Source organism: Mya arenaria, chromosome 13, assembly GCF_026914265.1.
Source record: "Mya arenaria isolate MELC-2E11 chromosome 13, ASM2691426v1".
NCBI classification, from domain to species: domain Eukaryota; kingdom Metazoa; phylum Mollusca; class Bivalvia; order Myida; family Myidae; genus Mya; species Mya arenaria.
In genome coordinates, this window is record NC_069134.1 from 10,304,182 (window position 1) to 10,331,512 (window position 27,331).

Genomic DNA, 27,331 nt, shown 5'->3' on the forward strand with positions numbered 1-27,331 from the left:
TGAGTTGTGTTATATATAAAAGTTCCGATCCAAAGACAAAATCTGAACTTGCACAACCTGCTATAGAGGCTTAAAATAATTTAAGGACTTTATTTGCCACACTTAATTGGCGCCTAAGGCCCAATTTTAGGAATGTTTTGCTGAGTTTCAATAAAATAAAAATCCAAAATAAGTGTTTTGATATTATTTGTAACTACAATCATGAATGGGAAAATACTCACCAGCGGGTATGGACGGGCGCACCCGGCGAGCACCCCCTCTAAATTGTTAAAACTTACTTTTTATATCAATTTCTGAGGCACAATATGAAAATAATGCACTTGAATTTCAGACTAAAATGTCTTAATATTTCCTTGGGGACGACTCAAATCCCCAATTTACCCATTAAAACCTTTTATTGTTCGTATTCTTTGGAAAGGGAGCGCGCGTTCTTTGTAATACACCCAAAGGGCGCCCCCTCTTACTCGAAACCCTGAATCCGCCCTGATACTCATTCAGTTAAAATGAAATCCTAATATGCGCATTACAACAGAAGAAAAGAGGGAAGCATCATGCCACTAGGGTCTTAAATTGTGAAGAAAGCATGCTTACAGAATAGAGAATATCGTCTTAAAAATACGTTTCTGGCCATGCGTCGTACAGAAACATGAGAAAAATTAGTTGTTTGTAGCCGTATCGTACATTCTAAAGTTGGTGTTACCTCCCTTAGTTATAAAATTGTTTCCAGGCGAACATTTCAAAACAATCATTTGGCGAGAGTTGTATGCAAAATCATAACATACAGGTAACCAGACATTGTCATTCATTTCAGGGGTCGACACTTACCTTTTTTCCCAGGGAACCCGAAGGGAAACCAACATTTGATATCAAGTGTCCCTTCCTGAAATCAGAGCCCCTTCCACATTGTATCAGTTTATTGTACATTGTTAAGCCTGTTTTGATATTAAATTCAACATACAAATGCAGTGTTTTTCTACTATTAAAATTGTGTTTTCAGTATACATCATATTATACATGTTTTAAATCAACAAGTTATTTACTAGTTTGTTGCACAGTGTTTCTTAAACAACCTGACGGTCGCATCATTAATTCATCAAAGTTGGCAGTTTTTTTGAGTGGTTTTGACACAATAGTGAGAAAATTCCACATATTGTATCAATAATGTTGTTATACCTGACCTTGTTGATAATAAAAAAAAAAACTATCATTAATCTGCAAGATTTATAAAGTCTACTTACTGTATAATAGTTAATTGGGCAACTTTGATACTGCCCACTGTGAAATGACCTGTTTATTGATAGATTCATGATGTAACTTCATGCACAAATGAAGTATGCCCTCCTTACACTTGGTGTGTGCGGCATATTACGCTATTTATTTATTCATATTTAACTTTAATTGGCCAGTTATTTTAGTGTCCTGACAGATTACCAGACTTTGAAGTTAAGGTGTCTCTTCTGAAAAATTGGTGTCCTCAAGATCCTGGGACCCTGTTATGCACCAGTCAATGTGCCCCCCCAGGAGCGGGGGTATACCAGGGATAGCCGGGGAAATGGGCCACGTTTTTAACTTTCAGGTGGCCCCGCAGTGCCGGGTGAATGTGGTGGTTTTGTCTTCGCTTTAAATATACAGTCAAACCTGTATTAAGTGGCCACCCTTCGGAAATGATCAAAGTGGCTGCTTAAGACTGGTGGCCACTTAATCCAGGTTTGACATTTCCGCCTTTAGCTTTATTCAGAGACGGAGTATGTATCTTAACCACCACCTCACACCATAATCAGTAACATCTGTATCAATATTATTGAAGAAGGTTGAATACAAATACATTTGTAAAGATAAAATAAATTTATTTCAAATTTATAAATAAAATACAATAGATAAATGTTGATACAAGGCATAAACAAAACACACCACATATCAGTCTACACATTTCACGCTTACGCTTAAGTAAGAAATTGATTTGAGTCCTTCCACAGTTAAATTCCTTGGCAACACTTCTGGCACAACGGCTGTTTTCCAATAACTTTATAAACTCGACACGTTCTTTTAGAGTCAAACACTTTCGATAAGAATTTATTTCAAATTTATAAATAAAATACAATAGATAAATGTTGATACAAGGCATAAACAAAACACACCACATATCAGTCTACACATTTCACGCTTACGCTTAAGTTAGAAATTGATTTGAGTCCTTCCACAGTTAAATTCCTTGGCAACACTTCTGGCACAACGGCTGTTTTCCAATAACTTTATAAACTCGACACGTTCTTTTAGAGTCAAACACTTTCGATTAGTCTTAGTTTCAGCCATAATCAAAGGTAAAAAAATATCAAGAAAAACGCATTGTTAATATCCGTTCGTAGAAATATAAATCCGTGCACTTAATAAAAATAATATTGAAGTGCATAAAAATCGTAACTCGTTTCACGCCTTCGAATAACATTGCAAACTGTGAATTCATAAAAACCGGTGTTTTTGTCGGTATTTAATAATTATCTTTGTAATTATTTAATTATCTTATAAATTGTGTCATTAATTGTGTCAATTCTGATCAAAACATTCGCCGACGTGTAATAAACATGATTTCTCGATGAGTAAACACGCATGGCAATCGTGTGATGCAATATTAATTTTCATTGGATGACGGAGATACCCGAGGCCGTCGTTCTTTTCCGTAAACTTCTATACGCAATTAAAGCTGTGTATTGGAAATATTTATAAGCGGAAGTGTCAGTGACAAGGGATTAGTGGCCGCTAATTAGTGTTTATATGGCTTCATGGGGACAAAAATTAGTGGCCGTGGCCGTGGCCGCGTTAGACAGTTGGCCGCTTAATGCACGTACATTATATAGTAAAAACATACGGGGGGAATTAGGAGTGGCCCGTTAAGGCAGGTGGCCATTTAAAGCAGGTGACCGTTCAACCAGGTTTGACTGTAGCGGGAAAAGGGCCTTACCTAGGGTCCCTGGAGTGCGGGGGCATTTGGCGGGATTTTACCATCTGTTCGTCCCCGCAAGATGGGGATTTTAGCCGGGGTTGGCTGGACAGAAAGTCAAAGTTCCCACTATTCTCCGGACCTGGGGGGGGGGGGTGTGGCTACAATTGACTGGTGCTCTAGTGTTGAACACTGTCATTTCAATCTCGTTTTTATTTGCGAAACTGTATGGTAAACATTGCATAATAGTTTTGCATTGTCAAATTCAATACAAGTGCAAAAAGTGTCAGAAGTATCAATGCTTTATGATTTTTTTTTAAGTAAATTTTATTTTGTATCTTAATTTATCTTATAACATTCCTGTGCATAAAACTGATCACCATTTCACCTTGATAAAATAAAGTTACACATGTTTGAAGTTTCGCTATAGAATACAGAGTACAAAAACAGCAACAATTCTTAATTATTGACTTAAACGCAACGTGGAGTTTTGATTTGTGAAATTTGTAAAAAAATGGACTGTTATTTTCAATATAATTACAATCTATATTTTAACTAGCGGTACTCAGAGCTACAGATAACTTATTTTTCTTAAAGTGTATTTTACACCCTTATGCAATCTGGTAAAGTGTATGGTGCACCCTTGAGTCATTCATAAAAGTGTTACAGCAATTGCTAAAGTGTACTGGTACATTAAATTACAAATATGAATGACTTATTTCATGTAATGAACCTTTATAGCACACATATAAGAATTTACCCAAAATTGAAATGTTGCTCAGCAAATAACAAGTCCTGATTGATCTGCTGAGCAACATTTCATTTTGTGTAAGTTGATTAACACAGAATAGAATTGATAAAAAAAAATTGGTTACTCCCCTTTACAGTTAAACACATTGCGTAGGTTAGTGAATCGATTTTAACAAACCGGTTTAACATTTGCAGGGTTCGAATTTAGACTCGCATACTCGCAAATTGCGAGCGGCATTTTCAAATTGCGAGTGACTTTTATTCAAGCTCGCAAACTTTTGCGAGTGGTTTTTTCTAGCCCACAAAATGTTAAAAGGAGAGTAGAATAAACATGAACTTAACTTTGCTATGAAGTTGAGTGGTTACAAACAACCTATAAGTGGCATGTTTACCAAGGGCAGTAATGTCATGTGCGTCCATGCTTCCCGGTTCATTGTTTTGAGTGATAAACATCCTCGATTCGGTGAGTATTACCACTGTTTTCTATATGTTTCAATGATAATTTTTAGAAATGACCTTAGGCACCGAATGAAGAGCAATTGCTCGTTTACGAAGACGTTTGTTTTAGATCAAAATAATGTCTGTATTAAAATATCTCGTGAAAACAATGCACATTCTTACTAGGCTTCCCGACTCACTCAATGCTTTTTTTTGCTTCAAAACAACTATTTAATACCGTTCTCTTGCGTACAAACCCCTACCGATGCTTTGTTTTGGACAATGACAGTATTGCTATTGTTTTCCGAATGCAGACAACTAATTTTGGAGTTAAATCGGCACACTGTATTTCCCCGAATTACCAGTCGTTTTGTTTTATTTTTTCAAAAATATTTATTTTGTTAATTAAATAAGAGGGTGTATAGATATATAATTTATATGTTCAAGGAATAAAAGATTAAACAAAAGAAGATATCAAACCTAAATCTAAAAAGACAAAAAACATGACGCTTTAAGGTAGTCCATATAAACGACATAATAAATGAACTCTGCATACTTGATGATAAAATAGAAATAGAGGTTCTTGTATATTAAAGGCACTATACACCAGATTGGCACCAAAAAAAGGTTGTTTTTTTCTGTAAAGAAATTCATGACAAGTATTTAAAGAAATGTTTTACTCTTTCATATCATTAATGAAGAAAAACAAATCGAGTCGGAGACTGGGTTGGAACCGGTGTCGGCAAAAGTGCAGACCATTGTGGTATCCTCTGTGCTACGAAGGTTTACCCTAAACGGTTGGAATATTTAAGCTAAATACCTAACTTGGTTTTATCATGTGATGACATAAACAAGTGAATCACGCATTACGGGAATGAATTCCACTAGGAAGACATACCTAGTAATCTTTTTTAATTGAAAAAAATACGAGAAAATAAAAAAAAATTAACTTAATTTTGAACAATGTGGTACTTCGGTTAGTAAGTTTTAATGCATTGTACAAATCGATACGAAGTTTATGTCAGGTTTCGACAATTTTCTCTCATTTTCGCTATTTCACCATACGGAGTACAGTCCCCAATGGCTTATGTAATTATGTAAGGTACAATTGTGGATTACTTCAAACTACCTTTTTAGGAAATGAAAAGGAACGGAGAGTTTACCTAAAAGAGTGTGCTATATGTTTACTTTGGCAATGAAAATAAAAAGGGAGACAACCTGTAGGAAACAGTCAACAATTTAAGGTCTTAAAACTTAGTGTCTCGACTTACTATATAACCTCCAAAAATAATGACAGTTCTACTTTAAGTGGAGAGCCCTGTCAGTGTATATGTATACCACGTGAAAAATAATGTCATAAACGCTACGTCTGAAAACAAAATTTTGCCTAGAATGAAGACTTTAAACAAAGATAACTTTCCTATTTCTTCACCATTTTAAATGAAATATAGCGCAGTCTACGCTGCTAACAAAGCCCCGCCTTTGGTCGTTTACCAGTGTTTGATTGAGAGTTTAGTTTCTTAAAACACTTCAACGAAACTTATCAAATTCCGGTAAAACAACGAAGGCGGGACTCCTTAGGTGGCATAGACTGCCCTTTGTTTCATTTAGAATGGTATAGTGACTGAAAAAATTACCTGCTATTTAAGTCTTCATTTTAAGCAAAAATTTGCCTTCCGACGTAGCATATATGATGTAATTTATTACGAGGTATACACAGACTGCCTGTACAAAATTACCCTTCTTAGATGTGCTTTAGAACATATACATGACTTTTAAAATAATCGACGCCTTTTATTCGTTATTTTAATGTACCATAGATCTTCAAGATTTGGGATGAACCTAGGTTCTAAAAACGAGGACGTTTAACACTCAAAACAATGAACCGGGAAGCATGGACGCACCTGACATTACTGCCCTTGTTTACACTACCAGTTAAAGAGACGACAATATGGAGTCACGCTCTAGTAAGTTTTAAAAAATAGAACAAATACGGAAAAGGCCGAGTTTTATCTCGAATCTTTCTGGTGATGCTCCGAGGCGTGCATAATACAAAGTGAAAACAAATGAGTTGACATGACGTAATCACCTAGCTCAATCATTGGCTAAATTTAGCGCTTTCGCACACTATATGTAAAAACCATTAACCTTTGAATATATCCGCTCAATTGAGGGACCAAACTGCTTTGTTTAAAAAGTGTCATTTTTGGCAAGAAATGTATTGCATTTCACTAATTTCTGGCAAATTTTCACAATTAAATGCATTTATCTTGTCCGGTTGATCAAAATATGCTTTTTCCTGGTTTTCACAACTTTTGCCTATTTTTTTTTTAAATTGAGTCGTCTGCAATCTTTTGAGCACTGAAATTGTCAAAATTTGGTGAAAATTTGACTGCGAGAACTTGAAATGTGTGCAAAGATGTGTAGAACTGCCCCATTTGATGCTTAGAATGCCATTTGAGTCCAGGTTCAGTTGAAAAAACTCAAAGAATGGCATTTTGGGCCAAAACGCCTTTGAAAATACAGACACACAGACACTTGGGTGACAGGCAGTGGCTGGAAAACCTGACTCAGACTATCAGATTGAGCTAGTTTTGGGTGTATTTATGTATGAAGGACTAATGGAAAGTGTTTTTCATAAAAAAAGCAGGGATGGGTTTAGTTATAGGTATGACATCACCATTGCGTCATATGTACTTCCGTTGTGTGGAAAATTCTCAATAAAAAGATAATGTTTTTATGACTGATAGACATGTTTTCACATGCTCAATAGTCAATACACTGTAAATAAAAAAAATCATTATTCCTGAAACTTTTATACCTTAAGTATCTATTTTTTCTTGATTTTCATTTAGAATAGAGATTTAATTAATTAAGCATAAACTGCTGCCAAATAGTTGAAAGGTCATTTTGGAAGAACTGTCATGGCGGACTGTGCAATTTTTAGAGTTTGTTTTTCAAGTGGAGAGATTTTTCTAAGGAATAACTTGACCCCCCTTTTTTATTGGCTTAAAAGGTAATTTAAAGCTTGTACTTTAAGAATATATATGTTTATCATAGTCTGCATTCGCTCGAAATGCCTTTAAATGTTGTCTAAAAATAATCATTTCACATTGAATAATAGAGGAAATGACAATGGTGGTGTGTAACCTCAACTGTCAAAGTGAATAGACTTCCGATATATTTTATAGTCCAAAGCATCCACGCTACATTTACTGTTGCTTTTAATTATTCTAAATTTATACTGTTATTGTTTTTAAATCTTATAGACTTAATCAGTTAATGAAATCTGTAGCGTTTCCGCCGAATGGGAATTACCCGATGGCGAGGGTAAATATATCCCCCTCAAAGTGAACAATGTCAAATTATTGGACGGATTTGTTATAAAAATGCGGCCAGCATCCGATGAGTCATCTGTACTCCCCCCCCCCCCCCCCCCCCCCCAAAGAATAAGCCAACTACAATTTATAGTAGTCGAGTCACTCAAAATGGATCCTTGTTGTGTTTATAAAGAAAATAATAAAATTGCAAGTTGATTTTTCATTTTGCCAGTTGCCTCAAAAAGCACTCGCAAAATTTTGCGAGTGCTCCTCAAAGTTAAATTCAAACCCTGATTTAGTCAAGACGGCTAGCGAAAAAACGGTAAAAAATACTTGGAAGAACGTTACGCCCTACCTTTATTTTTTAATAGTACTGGTACAAACGGCAATTTGATTTAATATCGTAATGGGTGATTAAGTGTATTAACGCCCATTACAACCCATTATCTGTAGCTCTAGGTTCTTCTACATCATTTTGTGCATTTACAATGAATATTTTATCTCAAGTGTTCAATTTTTGTTGTCTCTTCAATGATGGCAGGCAGTAATGTATCAATATATATCAGTGTACGTAATATGATTAAATCTTTAGTGAAGTCAAATTGGGGTCAAAAACTTAATAGGTGATAAGATTATTACAAGTCATGAACATTTCTGTTCATATGCCATACAGCTGTTTCAGTACAGACATGTATATAAAAGCTGGAACGATAATACTGTTTGATTAAAATTCAATGCAATAAATCAATTGTTGGCCTGAACATGTTGTCACTGATTTTTATTATTAGTGTGATCAATATTCAAGGCACAAAAAGGGAGAAATGATGAACAGCAGCCCGGTAAAAAAAATGTAGCAACGATAATATGCCTTCAGGGATTTTTTTTAAATGTAGACATTGTCATTTTTTTTTTGTAATGCCAGTACACTCAACTGAAAATCTCATGCCAAAACAATGTAAAGTATTGTTTAAGCTAAAACTGCATTTTTTATTCAGAAACAGTATTGATTCGTTTTCAAATACACATAAACATATTTTAAACTAGTCAAAAATACAGTTTGTCATAAAAGATGATTAAAACTTGTCTTCATTGTAGAATCCATGTAGGTAAACATCATAACAGTTATGTATTGACTAGCACCTGTCCAGTTTTTCATGCCTAATATTCGATTTTGATTTTGATTTCGTTGTCTTTTTTCTGAAGAAACATTTAGCCAAAGGGTCCACTGAGTTTCTGATATCAATTCTGATTTTGAATACCTTCAGATTGTAAAAATCATGAATAGCAGTGAGTAGAATCTTTGCAAGTTGCATTCACCATTGAATGAATTACCATGATAATGAGTCTGCAAATTCTAGAATTAGTAAACAGAGCCTTGCCGTCTGTTTAGATGGACTACATGGTACAAGACAAAAAATTGTCTAAAATTAACTTAAACAGGCATAACTTTTTATATTATATTTAAAATAATATTAAATTGCATGAATAAATCATTGGAAAATTCAGTAAAATTGATTTCTGAAATTTCATGAAATGTAATTGTCCTCTTCCTAGGACTTGTTAAGCTGAGTGTTGTTTGTCATTAAAACTCAGGTAAACATCTAGATTATGGTGTTGTAGCCAAAGAAATTGGCATGTAGACTCATGATTATTACCACAATTAAGTGCACAAGTACTTGGCTCTTTTTGGCTTATTTAAAGCAAGAACTTAATTAATGTGTACCCGGGATCTAAGGTGCTATTGAAATCAGTTGCTGATTATCCACATTATCTTTCCATAATAATGATTTATGCCATGGCAATGAATCATACACCTGCATGTCCTGCAGTATTGTAGATATGTCAGAAGGACAGAACAGAAATTTATAAAAAAAATGTTGCCTTTTAAATCATGCCACCATGTGGCTGTAACACAGCTTTTTAAAAAATTATTGCAATTTTGTCGTGACAATTCTTCGTGAATTTATTTGAGGTAAAAGGTACATTTATCTCAGTATTTATAATGTACCAGGATGTGGTCCCGGATGCACTTGCTATATTTAAAATTTGGAATGCTTCCTCAGATTGATGTTGTGTTTAAGTCTGAGTAATGCAAATAGTTTATAGTTGTTATACTTTGTTTTTGGTCCAATACCTTGCTTTAAACTGAATTATAAGGAAATATATGTTTGTCATAACCGTAAATTATTAGAAATGGCATCAATCTTTTCAATCTGAAGTTTATCTTCTTACATTGAATTATATATTGAAAATAATTAGTTTTCTGTAACCCAAATAAGTTTATGGAAAGTTAAGAATACTACTTTAACTTAGAGAAGACATTTTTGTCCATTCTTTTTAATTTTCAGCTCGTCTGTTTTTCGAAAAAGTGTATTGAAAGCCTTGGTTGTTGTTGTTGTTGTTAGTATTGTCAGCATTGCCATGCTAAATCTTGAACCATGGTCACAACTGAAAAAGTGTACAAAATCTGCTCATGGAAGTTAATACTTATGTTGACAGGGTCAAAGCACTTTTTCAACAACAAATGAGTAGGCATGCTCTTGCAATGTTCACTCCCTATAACTAGATACTCACTATGACATGCTAGTGACGCTACTCACTATAACTAGCAACTTCCTATAACATGCTACTCACTATAACTGGCAACTTCCTATAACATGCTACTCACTATAACTGGCAACTTGCTATAACATGCTACTCACTATAACTGGCAACTTGCTATAACATGCTACTCACTATAACTGGCTACTTGATATAACATGCTACTCACTATAACTGGCTACTTGCTATAACATGCTACTCACTATAACTGGCTACTTGATATAACATGCTACTTACAATACCTGGCTACTTGCTATAACATGCTACTCACTATAACTGGCAACTTGCTATAACATGCTACTCACTATAACTGGCTACTTGATATAACATGCTACTCACTATAACTGGCTACTTGCTATAACATGCTACTAACAATACCTGGCTACACGCTATAACATGCTACTCACTATAACTGGCTACTTCCTATAACATGCTACTCACTATAACTGGCAACTTCCTATAACATGCTACTCACTATAACTGGCAACTTGCTATAACATGCTACTCACTATAACTGGCTACTTGATATAACATGCTACTCACTATAACTGGCTACTTGCTATAACATGCTACTCACTATAACTGGCTACTTGATATAACATGCTACTTACAATACCTGGCTACTCGCTATAACATGCTACTCACTATAACTGGCTACTTGCTATAACATGCTACTCACTATAACTAGCAACTTCCTATAACATGCTACTCACTATAACTAGTAACTTCCTATAACATGCTACTCACTGTAACTGGCAACTTGCTATAACATGCTACTCACTATAACTGGCAACTTGCTATAACATGCTACTCACTATAACTGGCTACTTGATATAACATGCTACTCACTATAACTGGCAACTTGCTATAACATGCTACTCACTATAACTTGCTACTTGCTATAACATGCTACTTACAATACCTGGCTACTCGCTATGACATGCTACTCACTATAACTGGCTACTTGCTATAACATGCTACTCACTATAACTAGCAACTTCCTATAACATGCTACTCACTATAACTGGCTACTTGCTATAACATGCTACTCACTATAACTAGCAACTTCCTATAACATGCTACTCACTATAACTGGCAACTTGATATAACATGCTACTCACAATACCTGGCTACTCGCTATAACATGCTAATCACTATAACTGGCTACTTGCTATAACATGCTACTCACTATAACTGACTACTCGCTATAACATGCTACTCACTATAACTGGCTACTTGCTATAACATGCTACTCACTATAACTAGCAACTTCCTATAACATGCTACTCACTATAACTAGTAACTTCCTATAACATGCTACTCACTATAACTGGCAACTTGCTATAACATGCTACTCACTATAACTGGCAACTTGCTATAACATGCTACTCACTATAACTGGCTACTTGCTATAACATGCTACTCACTATAACTAGCAACTTCCTATAACATGCTACTCACTATAACTAGTAACTTCCTATAACATGCTACTCACTATAACTGGCAACTTGCTATAACATGCTACTCACTATAACTGGCAACTTGCTATAACATGCTACTCACTATAACTGGCTACTTGCTATAACATGCTACTCACTATAACTGGCAACTTGCTATAACATGCTACTCACTATAACTGGCTACTTGCTATAACATGCTACTCACTATAACTGTCAACTTGATATAACATGCTACTCACAATACCTGGCTACTCGCTATAACATGCTACTCACTATAACTGGCTACTTGCTTTAACATGCTACTCATTATAACTGGCTACTTGCTATAACATGCTACTCACTATAACTGGCTACTTGCTATAACATGCTACTCACTATAACTAGCAACTTCCTATAACATGCTACTCACTGTAACTGGCAACTTGCTATAACATGCTACTCACTATAACTGGCAACTTGCTATAACATGCTACTCACTATAACTGGCTACTTGATATAACATGCTACTCACTATGACTGGCAACTTGCTATAACATGCTACTCACTATAACTTGCTACTTGCTATAACATGCTACTTACAATACCTGGCTACTCGCTATGACATGCTACTCACTATAACTGGCTACTTGCTATAACATGCTACTCACTATAACTAGCAACTTCCTATAACATGCTACTCACTATAACTGGCAACTTGATATAACATGCTACTCACAATACCTGGCTACTCGCTATAACATGCTACTCACTATAACTGGCTACTTGCTATAACATGCTACTCACTATAACTGACTACTCGCTATAACATGCTACTCACTATAACTGGCTACTTGCTATAACATGCTACTCACTATAACTGGGAACTTGCTATAACATGCTACTCACTATAACTGGCTACTTGCTATAACATGCTAATCACTATAACTGGCTACTTGCTATAACATGCTAATCACTATAACTGGCTACTTGCTATAACATGCTACTCACTATAACTGCCTACATGCTAAAACATGCTTCTCGCTATAACATGCTGCTCACTATAACTGGCTACTTGTTATGGCATGCTACACTACTCCTATTTTGAAATCATTGAGGTATGCCAGTCCAGACATTGAAAGACTTTCAGCTTTTAAGAAACTCATCTTCCATAAATTTAGTTCTATGCAAGTAAATGTTGCAAAACTTGCTACCAGACCCACTTATGTTAAACCAGACTTGGCCTGTGGGTCTGACAGGTTTTGCAAACTCTGTGACACAATATGATCAACTTATGAATAGATATTTCTTAAAATAAAATCATTTTGTATTGGCTGGGGTATTCTTCAAAATAAGTATAATTTTAATGGAAAGTGGTTTTAGTGAATAAACATTTTAATTGCCGTTTATTAAAGAGACCGCAGACAGGGGTTGGCAATGATTTATGAAACTTTTGATCAATTATGTCATTTTCCTTTGCAAATCGGTCTTTTCCAATTATACACGGCATTTCCTCAAGAGTAATGGTCTCGTGTTAGCTACTTCTTTTTATGAGTTGTATTTATTTAACTGTATTAGATGATGATAAGAAGTGTCAGGATCGGCTCTTTCACAAGTGGCTTTCCTTAAAACTTCATTCAGTCTGTTCAATAACATAGAAGCAGTTTTCAAATAGCTCACAAACCTATTTAAAGTGATTTCACGGTTCAGATGTTGACAATTGATCTATTTTCGCATGCAATTTATGAACATGGTGCTACTTAAATAGAAGATTTTAGATAATTCAAGTCTCTGTAAAAGTAAATATTATTTATGAACACATTAATGTAATAGTTAGATATTTTGAAAAATCTTAATTAAGAAGGCGGGAGTGTAAGAGCACATCTAAGTCATAATTTTTTACTCAGTATGTTATTACTGCTGTAGATTATAACGTTTTCTACAGGAGGAGGAGCAATGTATAACGTTTTGTCTGTTGAAGTATAAAACTGCCAAAAAAAAAGGCCGACAGGTAATTACAATGGCAGGTAATGTAGGTTATTAACTAAGTTTTTTTTTGAAAATATATAAAGGATAATTGTTTGTTTCAGTGTGAGATTGGGATATATTCCACCGATGCTATCTGTCACTAAAACAAACAATTTTTCTTTTTATTATGTGCCTAAATTTGGAGTTAAAAGTCATTTAATTACACTTTTTTAGGAAAACACAGCAATTTGCATGCATATAGTGAGTCATTTCAGAAATTAAGTTGTTGAAATTCTGTCCTAGCCCTGTGCCTGACGTTTGGAACTGAGAGCGTTTTTATCACATGACAATACTACAATACACACAGATTCTATCACATGACAATACTGCTGTGCATATTGATTCTTCTCATGACAATACTACAATACATAACAATTCTATCACATGACAATATAACAATACATACAGATTCTACCTCATAAAACTATTGCAATACAGACTGATTGTATCACATGAAAATAATGCAATACAGACTGATTCTGTCACATGAAAATACTGCAATACAAACTGATTCTATCACATGAAAAAACTGCAATACATATCCATTCTATCACATGAAAATATTATATTACAGACTGATTGTATCACATGAAAATACTGCAATAAATTCCCATTCTATCACAAGAAAATATTCTATTACAGACTGATTCTATCACATGAAAATACTGCAATACATACTGATTGTATCACATTAAAATATTATTTTACAGACTGATTCTATCACATGTAAATACTGCACTACATACCCATTCTATCACATGAAAATATTGCATTACAGACTGATTCTATCACATGAAAATACTGCAATACATACCCATTCTATCGCTTGAAAATATTGCATTACAGACTGATTTTATCACATGAAAATACTGTAATACATACCCACTCTATCACATGAAAATACTGCAATAAATTCCCATTCTATCACATGCAAATATTGCAATACATTCCCATTTTATCACATGAAAATACTGTTATCCATTCTGAATCTATCATATGAAAATATTGCATTACAGACTGATTCTATCACTTGGAAATACTGCACTACATACCCATTCTACCTCATGAAAATATTGCATTACATACTGATTTTATCACTTGAAAATATTGCATTACAGACTGATTTTATCACATGAAAATACTGTAATACATAACCACGCTATCACATGCAAATATTGCAATACAGGCTGATTCTATCACACCGTCTCCGTGGCCTAGTGGTTAAGGCATCTGCCTAAGGAGAGGGAGGTAGAAGGTTCGAGCCTCACAAGGGGCTTGATCTGACATGGCCGGTTGCCGACCCAGCAGCTAGTTAAATCGAGGGGTTCCGATTGCCTTCCTGCCAGGCGCCTGGCATTTGGGATAAGGAATCGGGTTAAAGATGTTCACGAATGTAGGTGTCTCATTAGCCCAACATGCTGGCCCTTAACTAAGAGGGATGACACTATAATAAACAAATGCTTTACTTTACTAAATTCACATGAAAATATTGCAATACATACCCGTTCTATCACATGAAAATACTGTGAAACATACCCATTCTATCACATGAAAATATTGCAATACATACCAATTATCACATGAAAAAAATGTAATCCATTCTAAATCTATCACATGAAAATATTGCATTTAACAGACTGATTCTATTACATCAAAATACTGCAATACATACCCATTCTACCTCATGAAAATATTGCATTACATACTGATTCTATCACATGAAAATACTGCAATACATACCCATTCTACCTCATGAAAATACTGCAATACAGACTGATTCTATCACATGAAAATACTGCACTACATACCAATTCTACCTCATGAAAATATTACATTACATACTGATTCTATCACATGAAAATTCTGCAATACATACCCATTCTATCAAATGAAAATACTGCAATACATGCCCATTCTATCACATGAAAATACTGCAATACATACCAATTCTACCTCATGAAAATATTACATTACATACTGATTCTATCACATGAAAATACTGCAATACATACCCATTCTTTTACATGAATACTGTAATACATCATGAATCTATCACATGAAAATACTGCTATAGCGCATACCCATTTTATCACATGAAAATATTGCATTACAGACTGATTTTATTACATGGAAATACTGCAATACATACCCATTCTATAACATGAAAATACTGCAATACATACCCATTCTATCACATGAAAATACTGCAATACATACCAATTCTACCTCATGAAAATATTGCATTACATACTGATTCTATCACATGAAAATTCTGCAATACATACCCATTCTATCAAATGAAAATACTGCAATACATACCCATTCTTTTACATGAAAATATTGCAATACAGACTGATTCTATCACATGAAAATACTGTAATACATACCCATTCTATTACATGAAAATACTGCAATACAAACTGATTCTATCACATGGAAATACTGCAATGCATATCCATTCTTTCACATGAAAATATTGCATTACATACTGATTCTATCACATGGAAATACTGCAATACATACCCATTATATCCCATGAAAATACTGCAATACATACCCATTCTATCCCATGAAAATACTGCAATACATACTGATTCTATCACATGGAAATACTGCAATACATACCCATTCTATCACATGAAAATACTGCAATACATACCAATTCTACCTCATGAAAATATTGCATTACATACTGATTCTATCACATGAAAATTCTGCAATACATACCCATTCTATCAAATGAAAATACTGCAATACATACCCATTCTTTTACATGAATACTGTAATACATCATGAATCTATCACATGAAAATACTGCTATAGCGCATACCCATTTTATCACATGAAAATATTGCATTACAGACTGATGTTATTACATGGAAATACTGCATTACATGCCCATTCTATCACATGAAAATACTGCAATACATACCCATTCTATCACATGAAAATACTGCAATACATACCCATTCTATCACATGAAAATACTGCAATACATGCCCATTCTATCACATGAAAATATTGCATTACATACTGATTCTATTACATGAAAATTCTGCAATACATACCCATTCTATCAAATGAAAATACTGCAATACATACCCATTCTTTTACATGAAAATATTGCAATACAGACTGATTCTATCACATGAAAATACTGTAATACATACCCATTCTATTACATGAAAATACTGCAATACAAACTGATTCTATCACATGGAAATACTGCAATGCATATCCATTCTTTCACATGAAAATATTGCATTACATACTGATTCTATCACATGGAAATACTGCAATACATACCCATTATATCCCATGAAAATACTGCAATACATACCCATTATATCCCATGAAAATACTGCAATACATACCCATTCTATCACAAGAAAATATTGCATTACAGACTGATTCTATCACATGAAAATACTGCAAAACATACCCATTCTATCAAATGAAAATACTGCAATACAAACTGATTCTATCACATGGAAATACTGCAATGCATATCCATTCTTTCACATGAAAATATTGCATTACATACTGATTCTATCACATGGAAATACTGCAATACATACCCATTATATCCCATGAAAATACTGCAATACATACCCATTCTATCACAAGAAAATATTGCATTACAGACTGATTCTATCACATGAAAATACTGCAAAACATACCCATTCTATCAAATGAAAATATTGCATTACAGACTGATTCTATTACATGAAAATACTGCAAAACATACCCATTCTACCTCATGAAAATATTGCATTACAGACTGATTTTATCACATGAAAATACTGAAATACTTCCTGAATATATCACATGAAAATATTGCATTACAGACTGATTCTATCACATGAAAAAACTGCAATGCATACCCATTTTACAACATGAAAATACTGCAATACATACCCATTCTATCACATGAAAATATTGCAATACAGACTGATTTTATCACATGAAAATACTGAAATACTTCCTGAATATATCACATGAAAATATTGCATTACAGACTGATTCTATCAAATGAAAATACTGTAATTCATACAGTTCTATCACATGACAATACTGAAATACAGACTGATTCTATTACATGAAAATACTGAATTACAGACTGATTTTATCACATGACTTTAATATATACAGATTCTATCACATGACAATACTGCTGTGCATATGGAGTTTCTCAATTAGTGCTGATTATAGGCTTGTGCAAATATTGGTACAGTTCAACAGTGTTCTAAGGGAAGAAGTAAAATATTTGAAGTGTTTTATTGTTGATTTAATTGATGATGCATTTTAGTGCCAATATATGAGCCATCAAAAAATTATATAATTAATTTAACATATCCGTTCTTACTTTTCTTAATATATTTTTAAAAAACAATGAAACACATTTTTTTATTATCAAACTCCTTAGTTTAACCTGGTTTTCAATTGGTTTCTTAAGATATTGTCATACTATGCACAGATTAATAAAGCTTGTATGTCATGTCGTATTTGGAATGGTATGTAGCAGCATAGCTTTTGTAATGACTTAAATAGAAGCCATAAAATGGAAATCTGATTTTGCGATAATATTGTTGCGATATTTCAAATATATTACAATGACATAATAAAATTACTCAAGATCAGATTTAGAAACTTACTAAAACCTAGAAATTTGAATAATCATGTCCTTTCAACAATTTGTGAAAGCTAGAGCATGACATTCCCCAGAAGTTACTTTTTTCCCCTTTACATTAGTGGACAATGCAAACTTGGTTAAGATGAAACGGAATTCAATGGAACTCTACCATTGTATACACTAAACAAAATTTCTGAAGATCCATTTTATGGAATTTATTTGTATGTGAACTACTTAATGTATCAACTTGAAATTTGGAACTTCAGTGTTTTGCTTAGAACTGTATCAATTTTAATATAGCAGATAACACTCTACTGTCGAAGTTAACAATGCGAGACAATAGGTGCAATTTCCCATTTTTTGGCATGATAATCTCGAGGATTATTAATTTGATGCTACAATTCATTTATAACATAATACATGTTGAATTTCCAATACGAAAAACAGAAAAAATGGCTAGAATGACCATTGAAGAGCAGGAAAGGGCCGTCAGCATTGATGCAGGTACCCTGATTCAGCAGGTATGACCGATTTTGTAAATTAATAAATGCTTTCCGAAAAAAATCTGGGAAATAATATTAAAAATGTACTGTTTTAACTAATGACACATTATAATCATTATATTTCAGGTTGCCTGGTTGTTTAATAGGCGACACTCGAGTAACCGTCAGCTGTGGGAGAAATCAAGATGAACTGGAAGTGTTGCTGACATGCACCCAAGGCCAAAACACAGAGTAACAACTCGCCACCAAGATAGATATATGGTTCTATCTCACTTACGCAACCCCACTGTGTCAATGGCAAGGCGGCATGCACAATCAGCCAATTAGCCCACAGACCATCTGCAACCAGCTCCGTGCCATGGTATTCGCGCCCGTGGACCACAGAAGGTTCCTTTCTGCGGGCTGCACGGTTAGCATTGGCGAGACGGAATCTATGGTTAACTAGAGCTGACTGGGTTAATGTCGTTTTTGTGGATGAAACCAGATTGAAGCTCCCTGGGTGAGAAAGGGGTGTCCAAATTAAGTGACTGAGGGGAGAGCGTAAAAGGGAATGCTGTCTGTTAAACGCAGAGAAGTTTGGCGGTGGTTCCGTGATGGTCTGGGCAGAAAATTCAATGCACACAATGACACCAATTGTCCCTATCCATGGTAATTCTAACGCAGTGAGGTATCAGAATCTTGTTGCAAGACAATGTACCTCGTCATGTTGCACGGGGAACTCAGAATATGTTGGCAATAAACAACATTCGTTTTCTAGATTTTCTTGCAAAAAGACCAGATCTGAATCAGAAAGAAAGTGTGTGGGACTTGAATTAATAAGTTCGCGCTTTGCCCGAACAATTGTATGCCAACGAACTCAGGCGTGATATTTGTTGGATATGGAACATAATCCTACATAACTACATGCACAGATATGTGGTTTCAATGAGGTCAAGGTGACATGCAGTAATTGCTGCCATTGGTGGACATACAAGCTACAAAATTTAACACTTTCTCCAGGAAAATACTTTGTGACTTATAATTTTATGGGTCACTAACTTTAACATTGTTATTTCAAATGAATTGATAATTGTAATGAATTGAAATTTTATAAAGATGTTTGCAATAAGATTGGTAAAACATGTGTATAAAACAAGTGTGAGATTTGTTTTTATTTCATTCTTATATTGAAATCAAACACCTAGTTAAAGTTAAGAAATTTTGTTCTGTATATAAATAGAACGCATGATGTTATACGATGAAAATTAGCAGGGCTTCTAAAATTTTGGAACCTCAATCGGTCTGGACCCGGTCACAATCGGTCTGGATCCGGCGACATCCCCCCCCCCCCAAAAAAAAATGAAAGGCCCGTTCAAAAGTCTGATTATTTAGAAATGTCACACATTTTTGCGACGTCTTTTCTGTCAATATTTTTCGAGATATCGCAATTCCTAAGAGGGTTCTAGAGCTGCATAGCCGATTCAGAAAGTCATTGATACAAGCTTAATTAGCAAATTTAGTAAATGAGCTGTACTGAAGCCATTCAATGTAATTGCTGTGTCAAAAGTGTTTGCAAAAGCTGCAAAGAATATGTTAAAATGCATACACTGGCGGAAGACCAGAATCACTCAATAAGCAATATTGCATTTCAAAATGAAAAGTATAATAAGAGTTATCACTGATTATTTACTCATATAGGAGTTTAAATGACTCTGAGCAGCATACGTTTGTTTGCGCTTTAATCTAGCGATTCTTGTTTATTGACAGTGTGATTTAGAACCAAAATGATAGACTTGTTTTTGTGTTTAATTGTCTGCTGAACTATGGTTTGTCATTCAGATTTTTCCTTTTACATTTTACAACATTTCTACACACAATCATTGTAAAACACAGATCATAGGTTCTATTCTGTCTGCGCAAATATTTTGGGTTGGAGCCTATTTGCACATGATTTCATATGTAGGGACTCTGTTATAAGTGATCATTTCAATTTAAGATATATGTTATTTTAATGGGAAAATTTACTTCATTGAAGGGCAAGCCTAAATGCTTGCTATTTTGAGTTGTGATCATGGCTATGCAACAATACACGTTTGTATTGGCTTCACATGCATTAAACTTCACTGATATTTAATTTATGATTAATTAGCTGAAATTTTGCGCCCATTGTGATTTTGTAGGCACAGTTTTAACAAGAGCAGGAAACAGATGACATTAGCTGCTCGCTAGAGAGTAATATAGGTCTTGTATAGATCGCTATCATGTCATATAATGATACTCTTTTTTCCATGATTTATATATGTCATCCTACACAATACATGTATCTCAATGTTGAAGAAGCCTCTGATTTTTATTATGCCCCCTTTTGAAAAAAGTGGGGTATATTGTTTTGCACATGTCGGTCGGTCGGTCGGTCGGTCTGTCTGTCGGTCGGTCGGAATACCAAATGGTTTCCGATCAATAACTTGAGAACGCTTTGACCGAGGGACCTCATACTTGGTATGTGTATTGGTCATCACCAGCAGATGAACCCTATTGATTTTGAGGTCAGTGGGTCAAAGGTCAAGGTCAGTGTGACCTTTACATGAAAAACGGTTTCCGATCAATAACTTGAGAACGCTTTGACCCAGGAACCTCATACTTGGTAGGTGTATTGGTCATGACCAGCAGATGAACCCTATTGATTTTGAGGTCAGTGGGTCAAAGGTCAAGGTCAGTGTGACCTTAACATGAAAAACGGTTTCCGATCAATAACTTGAGAACGCTTTGACCCAGGGACCTCATACTAGGTAGGCTTATTGGTCATGACCAGCAGATGAACCCTATTGATTTTGAGGTCAGTGGGTCAAAGGTCAAGGTCAGTGTGACTGTAAGCTGAAAAAAGGTTTTCTGATTGTCCATATTTTATTTAAGTGTCCAAATCCTACTAACAATTTGGCTCCCAAGGGGGCATAAATGTTTCACTAACATCTCTTGTTGATTTTCACCTTCTGTCATATTTTTATGAGGAAGTAAAATTTAATGATTGTGCTATATTTTGTAATATTGTTTTATTTTAGTAAAAGGTTGTTGAATATTTCACACATCATAGATACTGTCAATGTAATTTATTACTTTTTCAAATGTTTTTGTGTCGTTATTCTTTCATCAGCTATCGTAAAATATGTCATGGCAATATCAAATATTTACACATGTTCTTTTAACATTTTGATTGCAAACTAATAATTTACTCATAAAATCATTTAATTATGTCTCCTTTCATGCACATCACCTTTTTTCAAGTAAAATAAGAGAAATAAAATCAGTCTTTGATGAAGATGGTTGAAGAAAAAATCTGTGGTTACACCCCAACAAAGTTCTTGATTCTGCCAGTGGAAGATTTTGCTTTGGGTGCCATCATCAGCAAAATTTATGGATTAAACAAAAAGAAAAGAAAAGCATTGTTATGGCCAAAGTTAAAATAAACTTTGTTTCCCCTCCCGTAACATAAGTGCATAAGGTGCGAGTCGGTCAATAGATTGTTTTGTTTATTTTTTTCATAATAGAGAAAGCACTAAAGTATACATGTAATTTCACTTTTTGTTTGTGGGGGGGGGATCATTATGAAACAATTTGAAAACTGGATCAGACTAAGAAATTCAAAATATTTTTCTCTTAGTCAGTGGTGATACAAATCATGATGAGACAAAAACCAGATATTGTGGTCAAATTTGAGTTTTTCTGACCAACAGGATGTACAGGTGTCAGTTGCAATACGGTAAACTAATAAAATGAACACGCATTAAAACTGCAGCAGGCTGAAATATGTCTTGTTTTTAATTTTTTAAATCGTCAATTTTTTTCCATCAAGCTTTAAATATGTATGACATGAAAAAAGAGATATGAAAAATTACATTGAAAGAACTGGCGGTCTCAAAAAGCACCACCATTAAATTTTCAGTGATAATAGAAATCGCTCGTTGATCACTAATATGTTAAATAAATAACTGAAACTACATTATGGCTTATGAATGTTATCACATTTTTGTTCTTATTCTTGACTAATATAAAACATTAAATTGCAATATTTCAAGGCTAAAAAGCTTGTTTCTTGTTTTATTTTTGGTCATTTTTAGCTCTACTGGCCAAAGGCCAGAAGAGCTTATGCGATGGTAATGTGTACGTAGTATGTGCATCCGTGCGTTCTTGCGTCTGAAAACAATTGCTTGTGAACACAATCCAGTCTTCAGTTTTGATTGTATTTCGATGAAACTTGTACAGTATCTAGATATCCATTAGAGCTTGGTTCCTTTTGAAAACCAGCCAGATCCGCCCATGCATTCCTAGATTATGGCCCTTGATAGTATAAAAAAATGCTATTGTGTAAACAATTGGTTGTGAACACGATACAGTCTTCATTTTTGATTGTATCTCGATGAAACTTGTACAGTATTTAGATATCCATTAGAGCTCGGTTCCTTTCGAAAACCAGCCAGATCCGACCATGCATGCTTAGATTATGGGCCTTGAATGTATTAAAAAATGCTATTGTGTAAACACTAGCTTGTGAACACGATACAGTCTTCAGTTTTGATTGTATCTTGATGAAACTTGTACAGTATTTAGATAACCAACTGAGCTTGGTTCTTTTTGAAAACCAGCCAGATCTGACCATGCATGCTTAGATTATGGGCCTTGAAAGTATTAAAAAATCAGTTTGTCTGTAAACACTAGCTTGTGAACACGATACAGTCTTCAGTTTTGATTGTATCTCGACGAAACTTGTACAGTATTTAGATATCCATTAGAACTCGGTTCCTTTTGAAAACCAGCCAGATCTGCCCATGCATGCCTGGATTATGGGTCTTCAAAGTATAAAAAATGCTATTTTAAGCTAAGTCTATTTTTAGCCAAGTCTACATGAGCGAAGTCTATTTTTAGCCAAGTTTACATGTAAAGTCACAATTGCTTGTGAAGTTTTTTTCAAATTATGCCCCTGGGGTCATTCTGCCCCCCCCCCCCACGGAGATTGTCCCGCAAGGGACCAGTGCGGCAAATGCAAACGACCTCGGTGAAGTTGGCGGAGGCCCAGTGAAGAGTTCTCTTTTCTTTGTTAGGGATGGACTCCCCCCCCCCTTAAATTGGGAAATGTTAAAAACCTTTTCGTCTGAAACCACTATGCAAATCCTTGCTATTTTGAACAAGGCTTTATTTAGTGGTCCACTACCATGGTTTTTCAAATTATGCCCCTTTGATCAAAACTGGCACCCTCCTGGGTGTCACTACAGGCCCATACCTTTGATATTTGTTGTGGAGCATCATATGATGCAATTGAAAACATTTGAAATAATGCCCCTTGGGCAAAAGCTGGCCCCACCCCTTTTGACTTATTTATTAATTTTTAAAGCTAGTAATGAAATTTTGACCATGTGAACAGTTTTGCAAACAAGCATTAAAGTTGTCCTCGAATAATTTTAATTTTTTAAAGCTACAGAAATGAAATTTGGACCATGAGTACAGTTTTGAAAGCAAATATTTTTTACCCTCAGATTACCTTTACTTGGCACATATTATAATAGTTCATGCAATTAATCTGCAAACAACACTTCCTGTCCTCAGATGTTGAACGTGCAGCGTTTTCAGCTAACCCAAACACTAAAAGTGAACTATATATTTGTTGCCTATTACTCAAACGTACATGCTCTGGATTGAAAATGACCACAAGAGCAATGCAAGTAGCCCTTTTGGGCCTCTTGTTTAAAAGTACAATGTATTATTTTTCTGCACATAAAAGACTGTCAAAGGTTTTCAAAATAATATTGATAATGACAATGAATTTATTTTGCTTGTCAAATAAAATAATGTCAGGGTAACAGTCTCAAAAATTCACAGACCTAAGTATATGATAGTGCTTACTTGACACCTTATTATTTGTTGCTGGGATAACAAGGCCAAGGATGCTATTTTTTTCAATCTATTTGTCTGGTTGTTGACTGAGAGATTAAAAAAAATAAAGCAGTAACATCTAGAAGACAATTTGTGTGGTCGAACAAGTAGAGAGCATAGAAAACAAGGGATCATAGTCAACAAAAAAAATCATTTAAGACTAGAAAACTGTTTAACTAAGTATTTTGTTCCAAGTGTGGTTGTCCAAAATGAAAAAAAAAATATCTCCCCATTTTTAGCTGTACAATTATTTGAGTTGGGCCATTTTTTTCAGGTAGGTCATGATCGGAGAAACACTTAATATTTTATTTTTGGCCTAATGGTTGAATGTTCCCATCAGAAACTGTTCCAGATACTAAAGCATTTAGCTAGTATCTATGTAACAAGAAGAAACATAGTCCTAACATCGAATTTTATATTGAATGTCCATGGAGACACCTTGAAGCAATGATACACTCATACACTAATTGACCATCAAAAACAAGATGTTGTGTTGGGCCATTATTGTGCAAGAGAAATGTCATGGAAGGGGTCACACCATTCTGTAATGTCAATGGCAGGGATATTGTAAAAGTCAGATCAAGATAAGAGCCCAACAGCTGGCCCCATCAACCATCCAGAGCCCATTCAGTAGAGGGACTAAACAAGATTTTGACATAATACACACACACATTTGGAGGGATGTACTCAACAGGTGTCAGGATTTAAAGTTACAGTCAGATGCCAGTCATTTCTTGAAGGTATTTCAATGTTTTTTTCGCTTACAGGTTTGGAAGTACTCGAATGTCATGTTGATGGGGTTGCATGTGCTGGACTGTGTAGGCTGTGAGTTTCCTGCTTAAACTTTGAGGTTAGCATTGAATTATTGAACATTCCTTAAGTCTTGAATAAGCATGAACAAATCACTGTAACACAATAACAAGCACTGTCTGGAACCAATATTTCAGTACCACTACAAATACAGATCTAATTACTTGTGTTTCTTGATGAAAATCTTTCCTCCAGAGAACAATATGATTGAACAGGTGCTGATAAGCCTAGCCTAACACACAGGAGAGAGTGAAATACAACTGATCTGGGTTGTGTAATTCAAGTTGGCAGATAGAATTGCACTGCTACATGTCTACAAGGTTTGGCACAGGAGCTGATAGCTATTCTTAGTAACAATGTTTTCCGATCCAGGTTCTTAGATTTACTTGTCTCCTGGCTTAGCTGGGTAGGCTTTCTGTGTTTTCTGTGTTATGATATTGGAGCCTTGCATTAGATCGGTCTTATACCTTGGAAATAAAGATGCCACAGAGTGGTTTTTTGAGAATATAGCTTACACAGCCAGGTCTAGTGACTCTAATCAACAGTTGTGTAATTGAAGTAGGAAAGTTATATCATAATAAGACACCTCGGACTTGTAGGAGTTAGAAGTGAGCACCAGTTTTTAATAAGTTTTGTAAGTTGACACTCCGATATAGCAGGACTACTTTCACGCTGAGGTGAGCTGGTTCCAGTAATTCTCTAGTACTGGTCTTACACACATGGAAACTGGAGAATATTTGCAGGCTCAGGTGTTGCTTGTGTTTTTTCGATCGCTGATGTGGCTGCATTGCCTGTGAATTGCGCCACAATAGTTCCCGTACTGTGAAGTCACTGCCTCACATGTTCTCATGTGTCTATGTGATATTGCCCATCTTGGTTTCAAATTTTAATATCAATATTATATAAGAATTCTGATGTGTCTGAGTGTGAAAGTTAAGATTATACTGGATTACATGAAATTCTGGTCTGTGTTGTTTAAGTATTATGGAGTGTTTAGTATTGATGTATGGTTTCCTATTGTTTGAGTCATGTTTAATTCAATATTAAAAGTTGTATGGTTGATTTTCAGGATGGAGTAAGGAAAATGCACCAATGTGTCAAGATGAAATGGAATGGAGACTGACAGACAAACAAGGTAGATTAAATGAAACAATTGAGCATTGTCATCTTGTTTAAGAACTAATTGGTTGTGAAAATATAATGGCTTACAGACAAAAGTGGCTTTCATGCATTCATTGGGGGTGAAAAGTAGCAGGCTTAAGCAGGAAAATTGGATTTAATCTTTTGATATGAATGGTAAGTTTCAAATATTTGATTAGTAGTTTCAGTGTGCATGATTTATGAATGAAATCTTCCAATAATAGGACTAAAATAAGTTTTAAATTAACTGATGTTAACTTGAAGATGACTTTTTCAAAAGAGATATTTCTTCTGTCAAAAGCTCTTCAATATTTGCCGAACATTTGAACAATTATTGTACTTTCTATACCCTTTCGTGGCCAGAGTTCTTTATAATAAGCTGAAAAGCACTCATTAAACGGAACGCCAAGCGCATACCCCCATAACAAACGACACATGGGTAGTTTGGCTTGACTTTTTCATACAAAATAAGTTCCGCAGAAAGAATTAACCACTTTATAGCTAGTGTACCCTCAGTGAGCTATTGTATGTAAATTGTGTAACTGAACTCTGAGCGAGCTGTTTACGACAAAATATATACACAGAAGAAGCAGGTTAAAAACATTATACACTTCCTTTTCAGTATATAGAATTCCAGTACAGTGCTGAAGACTATTGAATTTGGAGCTTATAATTGTGTTGGGAATTCAAAGGATTCTTTTTCGCCCAGGTAAAGTACATTGTAACATTACACCGCCATGTTATGAATTTTGAAACCATTTCCACCATATAGACCGGCTGATTGCCAAAATACCAAGATGGCGTCTCATTAAATTATGCCGTCTGCTTTC

General features: G+C 34.8%; 1 protein-coding gene across 14 annotated transcripts in view; it reads left to right on the top strand.

Moving 5' to 3' along the window:
* The first annotated feature begins 726 nt into the window (after window positions 1-726).
* The window catches only part of LOC128213462 (eyes absent homolog 1-like), a 125,290-nt gene continuing 98,685 nt past the window's right edge, over window positions 727-27,331 (top strand). For 9 of the 14 annotated variants that reach the window (XM_052919179.1, XM_052919173.1, XM_052919180.1 and 6 more), the window contains exons 1-4: window positions 727-784; window positions 25,319-25,401; window positions 26,431-26,496; window positions 27,124-27,210. The gene's annotated coding sequence lies outside the window, so the exon portion shown is untranslated. Of the gene's footprint in view, window positions 785-25,318; window positions 25,402-25,790; window positions 25,996-26,016; window positions 26,039-26,267; window positions 26,326-26,430; window positions 26,497-26,533; window positions 26,658-27,123; window positions 27,211-27,331 lie in introns of those variants that run through there. The other 5 variants (XM_052919177.1, XM_052919174.1, XM_052919176.1 and 2 more) reach the window with 5 other exon arrangements.